This window comes from Eurosta solidaginis, chromosome 1 (assembly GCF_040869045.1).
Source record: "Eurosta solidaginis isolate ZX-2024a chromosome 1, ASM4086904v1, whole genome shotgun sequence".
NCBI classification, from domain to species: domain Eukaryota; kingdom Metazoa; phylum Arthropoda; class Insecta; order Diptera; family Tephritidae; genus Eurosta; species Eurosta solidaginis.
Window position 1 is genome coordinate 372527692 of NC_090319.1, and position 12714 is coordinate 372540405.

At 36.8% G+C, this 12714-nt stretch overlaps 1 pseudogene; it reads right to left on the reverse strand.

Annotated features, from left to right (window-relative positions):
* Positions 1 to 8368: 8368 nt before the first annotated feature.
* On the reverse strand, positions 8369 to 10503 carry LOC137241259 (ribosomal protein S6 kinase alpha-3-like; annotated as a pseudogene).
* Between the last annotated feature and the right edge of the window lie 2211 nt (positions 10504 to 12714).

The following is a 12714-nucleotide window of genomic DNA, read 5'->3' on the forward strand; positions in this document are numbered from 1 at the left end:
GAATGAGACAGCGATAGTCAAATACGAATCAGGTGATCCAATCACTTTGGAATTTTGACGTTTATGCAGAAGAGATCACACTTTGTCATCATTCACAATGAGTTTGTGGAAAACTTAACATTTTCCGTTTTCCGCGTAATGGCGAATTAAACGCAAAGTGGAGGGTAATCTGCACATCCCTCGGGAAGCGGACCTCCCGCAGCAAAACGCGTTCGTGTGTGCAAAACATTCTCCCAGTGAAGTTACCAGTGGCAAATTTTTAAGAACGGATGCCATCCCACCCTCTGCTTGGGTGAGTATACACGTTTTTTGTGGGTGTCGGGGTGTGGGTAATTCTATACGACAGTATGACACTGCTAATACGCGCCCAAAAAATATCGAGAGGCTCAAAGACCTCTGCATTGGGGGCCTTCGGCCGCGCTTATAAAAAATTACCCTGGATGCGTCCAACACCTGTTTGGAGGTTTGGAGAGCAAAACCTTATACGCGCAAAACACTTATGTTCACAATTTTTGGTAATAGTCTAGTTGAGGGGTCGACTGCTAATACGCTACCAAAGAGAGAGGTGTCAAACGACGCGTCTTGACATCAGTATTAATAATCTGAAGGCGGAAAATAAAAATTTTAACGCGTTCAAAAGATATTAACGAAAAACCTGGGGTCGGATCCATAGTATTTTTGCGCAGAACACCTTTCTGCGTTGGCGGCCTTCGGCCGCGCTTATAAAAAATAACCCTGGGCTACCTCATGCCAAGTCCGGGTGTGTGGTATAACCGTGGCTACCGCCACGGTGATGCACAATTTTTTTTGGGGGTACGTACACAACAACAACCACATGGAAATCGCCAACTTCAACTGCAAATATCTCCGGACAGAGATAAAATTTTTCTTTTCCGCCATCGGATTTTTGTTCTCGAGATTAATACGCGTCTTTTGACACCTCTCTCGATATTTTTAGTAGCGTATTAGCAGTCGACCCCTCAACTAGACCATTACCCAATTTTTTTTGTGGGTACACAAAATTATCAAAATTTGAATCCAGAAAGGTGTTCTGCGCAAAAATGGATATGGATACCACCCCCGGTTTCGGAGGGACCCGCGGGTAATTTTTCGGCTTTTGGTTGATATCTTTTGAACGAGTCAAAATTTTTATTTCCCGCCTTCGGATTGTTAATACTTATTGATGTTAAACCGCGTCGTTTGATACCTCTCTCGATATTTTTGGTAGCGTATTAGCAGTCGACCCCTAAACTAGACTTTAACCCAAAAATGTTTGACCACCTCATCTCCGCTTTCGGATGATCCTGGATCCAAACGCACGCGTCTTTTATTGGTGAACGTGTATTAAAAGTGTATGCTGTCGTACGTATAGAATTACATGGGTGTGTTGGGTGATCCGCATCCAAATATTGGATAATGTTTTTTATATATATGTAGTTTATTTGTGTGTGTGTAATTAATTAATTTAAAAAAAAATATGCTTATTTGTTTACACATATAAGCATGTTGGGTAAAATTTATAAACCTTTTTTGAACATTCTAAGTGTGTGTGCTAATTATGGAGTACCCAGCAGAAAAATATGTGTAATAGAACTAAACAAGTTTATATAACTAACAAAAAAAATAAGTATAGAGGTACATAAATAAACTGTTTTTGTAGTTCATATTATATTTTTTAATAACAAAAATACCTTTTTTTAACTTTAGTTTTGCCATTTGGCGGTAAGGTATCGTTAAAAAGTAACAAGTATTTTTCAACACTACTAAAATGACACGGCTGTAGGTTCACGAAAAATACGACTTCCCAAATGTTGGCCGAATTTTTTCCAGTTTTTTATTAAATTTTTAACATTCTACGGGTGTACGAATCACCATTAAAATACACGTGTGCGATACATATTCAAGTTTATGTTGGGACGAGATATGTTTGAAGGGCCTTAGACTTCAAAATCTATGATTTCTTCCTCAGAAGATGAATTATTATTTTTGCTAAACTAATAAATATTTTTTGGATTCATTAATTTTAAGAGATGCTTGTATATTTCAAAGTCTAACACCACTTCATATTGTCAGATAGATATTTTTCCACTGCATTTTTAATCTCGTTATTTCATCTGTGCTATTGCTATACTTGTTTTATATTTCATAATTTTTAATTCGTATATATTCTTCAACGGTATAATGAAAATAAGGTACGGGGGAAAAAAATTTATTAAAATCTGAAGTTAAAGGGTCGAAACTCTTAGAAGGTGACTCTATGGGCCGGTTTTACCAACTCGACTTAACTTAGTTAAGTCATATTTAAAATTTTTCTGTTTCTGATTCACCACCAATAGCGCTTAGCTGTCAGCTGGCTTAAGCTGCAGACATTGGTGCTTTATCGGTAACCGTATCGGTAACCTTATAACAGCTGATTCGACCAACCTTATGAGAATCAATGCAATCGATAATTGGTGCCGCTAAGGTCGTAACCGTATCGTAGCCAACCAATTGGTTTTTGGTTTGCCATCGTAACGATAAACAGCTGTTTACGTTAGGGATATGACTACAGCGATACGACAAACGGCACCAATGACTACAGCTTTAAACGAGAGTCATTGGTGCCGTATGTCGTATCGCTGTAGTCGTATCCCTAACGTAATCAGCTGTTTATCGTAACGATGGTAAACCAAAAACCAATTGGTTGGCTACGATATGGTTACGACCTTAGCGTCACCAATAATCGATTGCATTGATTCTCATAAGATTGGTCGAATCAGTTGTTATAAGGTTACCGATAAAGCACCAATGTCTCCAGCTTTAAGCCGGAGTCATTGGTGCCGTATGTCGTATCGCTGTATCCGTATCCCTAACGTAATCAGCTGTTTATCGTTACGACGGTAAACCAAAACCCAATTAGTTGGCTACGATACGGGTACGACCTTAGCGGCACCAATAATCGATTGCATTGATTCTCATAAGGTTGGTCGAATCAGCTGTTATAAGGTTACCGACACGGTTACCGATTAAGCACCAATGTCTCCAGCTTAATTCTCGAGTTTCAACAGTGTTGCTGTAGTACAAATTTTGAGTCGAATTAAATGGCAGTATTTATACTTATTTCATTATGCAAATATAGCAACCCCGATATTATAAACAACTGTAATAAAACCGTGCCAAAAACTACTATGTATAAAACAGCTGTAGGGTTTTTGTATGTCAAATGAGTTTAGTAGCTAAGTTGGTGAAACCGAAAAAAAACTTAGCCTCAAATCTTGGCTAACTTAATTTGCAACTAAGTTTTAGCCTAAGTCGAGTTGGTGAAATCTGACCTATGCTGTTGCACAAGCTGAAAAGCAAATATATAAACTTCGACATAGATAAAACACATTACAAATTTCACAATACGTATTGCCGAAATAGATTTGGAGCCAAGAAGGGGCAAACATTTTATAGAGGGCCAAAAAAGAGCTAGGGGCTAAATCGGAATTTTTGATGCTAAACGCAAAAAAAAGGGCTAGATCTGGCTCCAAAAGCACCAAAATGGCAACACTGTTATTATAGTAAATTGTGTGTGGTTTGGCGTCTTTTTAGTTAATAAATAATCATCCCTTCCTTTTAATCCTTCAACCTATCTAAAGTCATGCTACTTTTCCGTAGGTTATGAAGACGTTCCACATCAATGGAAACCCGGCAAGCCAAGTAAGTCCTGTTGTGTACAGTGTTGTGTTTAGGATGGCAAACACACACTTTTTAAATTCCCGTGGGAAAGAAAAGCTCGCGAAACTTGGGCTCTGGCCTGCAAAGTCGATGCTTCTGAAAACAAGCTATATGTTTGTAGCAAACACTTTAAACCTAAACATTTAGGCAAAAATCGAGTCCTTTCAGGGCACATCCCTTGCTTGTTTTTAGAGGAGGATAGAAAAATTGAAAAAGTTGACGTCAATTCTGAAAGTATAAATCCTCACGATAGTGAGGTATCGTCAAAATATGAATGTTTTAAGGACTTGGTGGTTTTTCCCACACTAGAGCTAAAAACTAAGCCATCAGAACACACTTCAGTGGACTTGAAAACGAAAAGACGTCGCTTTAAATTATTAAATTCAACGCGGTATCGTTTTCAATATTCCGCTTTTCAGGAGAAGAAAATTTGTTTGTTAAAAAAGGAAATTAAAGAACTTAAATTACAAAATCGGGACTTACGTCGTCGGTCTATAATTGCTGCCAAAGATGCTAGTGCAAATGCGGTCACATTCGCGAATATGATTGTACAAACTGGCAAACGAGCATTTTATACCGACGACGAAAAGATAATTTCGCAAAATATAAATTTTATATCAACTAAAGCGTTCAATTTTATGCGCGAAGAGTTGGGTTTCGCTTTGCCATCTAAAACTTCTCTTTTGCGATGGCGGCCCATTCGATTTGTTGTACCCGGTATCAACGAGAACGTCTGTAAGAATTTAAAAGACATTGTAAACAAGTAAGGAAGGTTAAGTTCGGGTGTAACCGAACATTACATACTCAGTTGAGAGCTATGGTGACAACATAAGGGAAAATAACCATGTAGGAAAATGAACCGAGGGAAACCCTGGAATGTGTTTGTATGACATGTGTATCAAATGAAAGGCATTAAAGAGTATTTTATGAGGACCATAGTTATGGGCCATAGTTCTATAGGTGGACGCCATTTGGGGATATCGCCATAAAGGTGGATCAGGGTTGACTCTAGAATTTGTTTGTACGATATGGGTATCAAATTAAAGGTATTAATGAGGGTTTTAAAAGGAAGTGGTGGTAGTTGTATAGGTGGTCGCCATTTCGAGATATCGCCATAAAGGTGGACCAGGGGTGACTCTAGAATGCGTTTGTACAATATGGGTATCAAACGAAAGGTGTTAATGAGTATTTTAAAAGGGAGTGGGCCTTAGTACTATAGGTGGACGCCGTTTCGAAATATCGCCATAAAGGTGGACCAGGGGTGACTCTAGAATGTGTTTGTACGATATGGGTATCAAATTAAAGGTATTAATGAGGGTTTTAAAAGGGAGTGGTGGTAGTTGTATAGGTGGTCGCCTTTTCGAGATATCGCCATAAAGGTGGACCAGGGGTGACTCTAGAATACGTTTGTACAATATGTGTATCAAATGAAAGGTGTTAATGAGTACTTTAAAAGGGAGTGGGCCTTAGTTCTATAGGTGGACGCCTTTTCGAGATATCGCCATAAAGGTGGACCAGTTGTGACTCTAGAATGTGTTTGTACGATATTGGTATCAAATTAAAGGTGTTAATGAGAGTTTTAAAAGGGAGTGGTGGTAGTTGTATATGTGAAGGAGTTTTCCAGATATCGACCAAAATGTGGACCAGGATGACCCAGAACATCATCTGTTGGATACCGCTAATTTATTTATATATGTAATACCTGCCAAGATTTCAAGGGTTTTTTATTTCGCCCTGCAGAACTTTTTCATTTTCTTCTACTTAATATGGTAGGTATCACAACCATTTTACAAAGTTTTTTCGAAAGTTATATTTCGCGTCAATAAACCAATCTAATTACCACGTTTCAACCCTTTTTTCGTATTTGGTATAGAATTATGGCGTTTTTTTCATTTTTCGTAATTTTCGATATCGAAAAAGTGGGCGCGGTTATAGTCGGATTTCGAATACCTACTGTAAAGATATTAAATTTTTTGTTTAAATTTTACTTTAAAAAAATGTTTTCTTTAAAAGTGGGCGTGGTCCTTCTCCGATTTTCCTAATTTTTATTAAGCGTACATATAGTAATAGGAGTAACGTTCCTGCCAAATTTCATCATGATATCTTCAACGACTGCCAAATTACAGCTTGCAAAACTTTTAAATTACCTTCTTTTAAAAGTGGGCGGTGCCACGCCCATTGTCCAAAATTTTACCAATTTGCTATTCTGCGTCATAAGTTCAACTCACCTACCAAGTTTCATCGCTTTATCTGTCTTTGATAATGAATTATTGCACTTTTTCGAAATTTTCGATATCAAAAAAGTGGGCGTGGTTATAGTCCGATATCGTTCATTTTAAATAACGATCTGAGATGAGTGCTCAGGAACCTACATACCAAATTTCATCAAGATACCTCAAAATTTACTCAAGTTATCGTGTTAACGGACGGACGGACGGACATGGTTCAATCAAATTTTTTTTCGATCCTGATGATTTTGATATATGGAAGTCTATATCTATCTCGATTCCTTTATACCTGTACAACCAACCGTTATCCAATCAAACTTAATATACTCTGTGAGCTCTGCTCAACTGAGTATAAAAATATGTCCAGCATCGAACGTCATTGCATGGTACTTTTTGACGAGATGCATATAAAGTCAGATTTATGTTATAATAAGGCAAGATACTTAATTGATGGCTTAGTAGATATCGGTGGGGGCCATCGTACTTTGAAACTTGGAAGCAAATTCCTTTTTTTTATGATTAAAGGTATCACATCAAATTGGAAATACGTTTTTTCATATTATATTACGATCTATGAATGCCAAGACCTTACATTTCATACTTCGAGACAATCTTTCCAATTTGACAGATATCGGTTTAAATGTTAAATCTATCGTTTGCGACCAAGCAAGTTTTAACCACTCGTTGTGTGATAGTTATTTTGGTATCCAGATATCCAAACCATACTTCATGCATAACGATACAAACGTGTGTGCCCCCTACGATTATTGCCATCTAATTAGGTCTATATGTAACACCATGCTTTTAAACCAAATTGAGACTGTTGATGCGAAAAAGACTGTTGATGGTATTGCGAGCTTCGATGTCATACGTGCTCTGTATGACATCGACAAGCAAAACCCCAACTTCAAAATTTGTCCGAAACTTACAGACGTTCACGTTTACCCGTCAAATTTTGATCATTCAAAATTTTCAAAGGCGGTACAGCTACTAAGTAATTCGGTCGAGGCCGGCATTGAACTGGCATATAACCAAAATTTATTTGGTAAAAATAAGTATGTGGAAAGCCTCGCGAAGTCGACACAAAAGTTCGTAAAAAAGTGTAACGACATATTTGACGATATTGATGCTAAAACGTTGACCTCTACAAATCCATTAAATTATGCGATCCGCCGGGATATCACGAAGAAGATCCAAAGGCTGAAAGGTTACGTTGAACATCTGCATTCCTGGAGGGTCTTCCAAATAGACCCTGAAGGTGAAAAAGTACAGGTTAGTTCACTGCATTACTGGTCTGGGACAGACAATTATTGCAATGTTGATTAGGTCTAAAAAGGAAACTCTCTGGACAAACCCATCAAACTACATTACTGACGAAAAAGCGGAAGAAATTGAAAAACCTTTTACCTATACAGAGGTTAAGCATAGCGCTGAAACAATTGAAGGGTTCCACTCACTTCGACAGAATTACATACCATCTGGTAAAGCAATTATCACATACAGCTAAAACAATGTAATAACATAATACAATTTTTGACAGCTACATACCACAAATGTATAAAATAAACGCAATTATTCATATCTTAAAACCAAATAGCAACAAAACTGCCGCAAAACCCTATCGGCCAATTACTTTAAGCCCAGTAATTGCAAAAACCTTAGACAAAATTATATCTAACAGGCTATGGTGGTTTGTTACAAACAGCAAGCTACTTAATAGCCATCAAATGGGCCTTAGGAGAGAGAGATCAGTTACTGATAGTCTAATATATTTAGACTACATGATAACTGATTTTCTCTCGTCCAAAAAACATATATCCATAATATCGCTAGTCTTCTCAAAGGCATTCGACAAAGTTGGTATCCACACCATTATAGATCAACTTCAAGAAAGGAAGGTTGGCAATAAAATAATAAATTACGTATCAAACTTTACGAAAAACAGGAAACTCAAAGTCAGAGTAGGTAATAAATACTCTAATTAAAGAACCTTTTCAATGGAATTCCTCAGGGATCTCCATTATCAGTCGTACTATTTTTAATTGCTTACAATAAACTCGGAAATGTAATATCGACGACGACTTTCATATCATATCCCAACTCAACTCAAAAAAAAAAACCAAAATATCAATTTAAATTCAACTACAACAGAAATTTTAGGCTGTAGTGATTACACATACATGGTTATTCCACCATGACCGTTGGCTTGAAATTTAGCAATCAATAATAATAATAATAATTTTTTTCTTCTATTTCAGATTTTATTGAATTATTCTATACATATTTCATGTTTTTTACCTTTGGTTTATTGTAGTAATATTAATATTTTTTAAACTTTGTTGTTAGGCTGGCTTTAGGTCCTAAATACCTAATGACCGAAAGCCAGCCTAACAACAAAGTTTAGTTACATAAAGGTCGCCAAATAATTTTATTTATTAATATTTTTTAATAAAAGACTTTATTTGCTAAATAAATTTATAATTTGTTTTTTTTTTTTTGTGCTTAAATTTTTGGTAAACCTGAAGTATCATGGAAATATCTAAATCCAAGGAATGTAGAGATGGTTGTGCAGTCAGATTCATGGTAGTTCAGTTCATATTTTCCATAAGAAAGAGGTGGCTTGTAATATTCGAGTGAAGTCCACATGATCAGAACCGATGCGTTTTAATATCACCTCAGGGAAGTCATTCGGTGTTGACCAGAAAGCATAATATAAAGCAAAACACCCAACCACCTGTATTACAGGCGAGATCGTATCCTTGGCGTTTCAGGACTTCTGGCGCTACAAAATTGGCGGTGAAGCAAGGAGTCATAAGGAGACCGTTGTCGGCGGGTAACTGCTTTGCGAAACCTGTAAAAGTAAATATTATTGCTAGCCCTGGAAGCAGTGCGGCCTTTGTGCAAATCTATTGTGCAGTAAAAGTCAATAAGAATTAGAGAGCATGCGGAACCAAATGTAGACTTACCGAGATCACATAGCTTTTAGGTTTCCTTTCAAGTGTATGTCCCATGCTTGCATAAATCATATTCGATGGTGTTTCAGGTCACGATACACTACGCCATGTTCGGGCAAGTACGCCACCGCTGACATTACCGTTCTTAAAACAGCATTCGCTTCACTCTCACACATTTGACCAACGGCGAGTATACGATCGAGCAGTTCACCACCCTTCAACAACTCCATAACCAGGTACGCTGAAGTAACATCTTCATATACTGAGAATAATGTAACAATGTTTGGATGATTGCCATAACGCAACATAATCACCTCCTAGCAGCAACTGCAGAGCTCGATTTTCAATAATTTTGACAGCAAAATGTTCCTTCGTTGAACGATGTTCACACAAACGACACACGGAGAATGTGCCACGGCCGAGTTCTTGCAATACATTGTATTCAGAATGGAAGTTTCCTGCCAGCACACCGAGCAGTGAACGCTCTGGAGGCGGCGCAGTGGGCACAAATAGCGATAAGGGATTTGAATTGTTGGATTTTTGATCTAAAAGCACAGGCGCTACAAAGCTGAAATCCCTGAACATTTCGTGCGTTGGCGCAGAGATAGGGCCACCAGGTGAGTCACGTGGTGATTTAGAAGTACACTCAACATCAAAGTAGAATGCAACGTCGCGTGAAATTGCTGGTATAAATGGCGGATGCACGTCCTTCCGTTCCAGCCTCAACCAATCCGCTTTTATATCAAGTATGCCATTAGGACTAGCACCCAAACGATTTTGTGGATTTCGTTTGAACAGAGCGCGGAGGAGTGACTGTGCTTCAGGTGATAGATTTTCTGGCATACCTAACTTGGAACGCAATATTTGATTCAATGTCTCTTGTCGTGTTTGCCCATGAAATGGTAAATTGTGTCGTATATAAGCACACCAGGCGCCAATTACTCGACGGTCCCACAAAAACTGTATGTTTTTGAACCATCCAATGGTTGTTTCGATAGCCCAAAATATGTAAGCGCTATGTGTCTGTATTCGTCCTGCAAAATATTTTCTGGCTTCAAATCCCTATAGATTATACCCAAAGTATGCAGATGATTCAACGCTAAAGCTAGTTCGGCCAATTAAAATTCTAATGTGATGATGTTCAGTTGTTGTTGCTGTGCCTGCTGTCTGAGATGCGATAGCGTCACTGTGGTCACACCGCCACTCTCTTCGTCTGTGGCGGCGGTGTAAGCTCCATTGGCGTTACGGCTAGGCTACTGCATCCCGACGATGTGATGTGCACACGTTGACGCAGCTGTGTTGGTTGGTTTCTTTTGTTAAGCATGCCATTCGCATTTTTCAAATGGGCATTAGCTCCACAAGCAGCAGCAATGCCAACGTCTAGCAGTTGTTGCTGGCGTAAATCTTTGTTTAAATCCGGCCAGAATCGCTGTTGGCGTGTTCGTGCGTGTTGTTTGTTGTTATTTTATTATTTATTTATTTTTCTCATCATTTTCTTTTTTTTTTTGTTTTTTGGTTTTAGGAATTGAATCTTTCAATTCCAAAAGATGGCAAGAGGACCCTTAATTTGCCTCTTAAATCGCCAGGTTAACAAACGTATAAGGGTAATATACTTGCAACATTTAGACGTGCCTAAGCAACTGCCACATGTCACAAAGTAAAAACCCGTAGCACAAAGATTGCCATGTGCTTTTTCAAGATTTGTAATTCCTCGTGAATTATATTTCTGTGGCAGTATTACTTTGTTTGCTCTGTTCATGAATTTTTATATACATTTATATAGTAGCTTTAAGTTACAGCTTACTATTTTCTCTCCCATCCAGCTATTGCAATATGTAGTGATTTTTTTGTATATATATAGATTGTAAGCAAAGTATTACAAAGATAAACGTCACTTATGATTTCATCATGTGAATAATCCATGTGTATGTCTCCATGATTTCAATGTGTATAGCATCTCTTATTTGTGATTACTCAGTTATCCAAAAATTTTGTTGAAATAGATTTAATTTTAGTCAAGTTTTGTAGCTCCTTGTCATGCCACCATATGTGTAAATTGATCCAATTAGTTCCAAATGTGATCATTTGTTTTATTTATGTAAATTTCGTCACTTATGATTTCATCATGTTAATAATCCATGTGTATGTCTCCATTATTTCAATGTGTATAGCATTTCTTATATTATGTTTAAACCAGGTTAGACAAGGTACTGTAATGCGCTTGTTATAGTTGTTATGTTATGCTTTTTTGCCAATATTTACATAATCTTCTTATTTTTGTAAATGTATTTTCGTCGTATCAGGTGTCATATTTTAATGAATTTATATTCATTCTGGTTATGTGTGCATGACTGTACATTAATATATAATAAGGGTATTTTCAATCCCGTTACTTGTTCTTTTTGTCCTTGGTGGAGTTATATGTATATTATCTCAATTTATATATAAGGTAATCTCTACCCCGTTATATGTTCCGTTTATCATATATGTATGAGTTTATGTAAAACGAAAGTTTTACTTATATTTTTGCATTTCACATAATTTTTAAATTAAAGTTGATAATATTTTTTAATTTATTTGATTTTAATTGTTCCGGATTTTTGCCCGTTTGCAGATTTTAATGTTGATTTTGCCCGAAAGCAATTATATGTATTTTTTGCACAAAAAGCGTATTTTTATTTTAATGTTTTTTAAGATTTTTGCCCGATAGCAATAGAATCTTTTTGCACAATTTGCATACGACGAACTGATTACACGCACAATTATTTAGTATTTTTATGTTTTTAATTAAATTTTTGTCATTTCGATTCCCGCACTATCCGCCATTTTATTCTCAACCGCATGAATAGATCATAGTGTACAAGTACAAGTGTGTTGACTTCTTTCTGACAGGCACTCGCTTAAGTGAGCATAACGGGAAAATCTGGGTTGCCATTGCTGTTTCGGTTGAAAACGGTCATTTAGGGTTCTGTGCAGAGACGTAAAAGATTGAAACAGGGTTTATGTAGTCACAAAAGTGTTGCTCCTGTTCCACAGCATTTTAATTTTAGATCATGGCGAAAAGTGTTCAGTTCAGAGTTATTCATTTTCATTAAAAGTTTAATTTATTACGGAGGGTTACTCCTTTAAGTGTAAAAAGCAGAGAAAACGTAGAGTTTTTCTAATTATTGTGAAAAACTTTTTAATTTGAATTTCTGTACCCAAGTTTACTATATTTGTGTAACACAAGAATCTGGAGGTCAATTCCTTAACTATGAAAAACTGAAAAATGTACACTTATTGAAAACTCATTTGCACACACAATTTACACTTTGAATTTAGTTGTGTTTTTATGCACAAAATTTTGAAACTAAAAACAAAATTTTCATTTTTCAGAAAAAATATAGAAAAAACGGCCTAATGTCAAAAAACCCTATCGAAATACAAACTGGCTTGTTTGTTTTTAATGAACTACCTTGTATTTTTCTTGTATTTCGTGGATTTTTATATTATCTTAATATATAAAAAACACGTGTCACACAATTGAGGCCAATGGACTCCTAAACTACTGAACCGATTTTGAATTTGTTTTGCACCCCGTGTGTAGTTTGATCTAACTTGAAAAATAGGATAGGTGACTGGGTGACTAAGGTCTCGAGATATAGGCCAAAACGTGGACCCGGGTACCCCTAGAATGTGTGTATAGAATATGGATATCAAATGAAAGCTGTTGGTGAGTGCTTTATTAGAGGGTAATTTTCATATCCCTGGGTGACAAGGGTCTCGAGATATAGACCAAAACGTGAACCCGGGTACTCCTAGAATGTGTTTATAAAATATGGATATCAAATGAA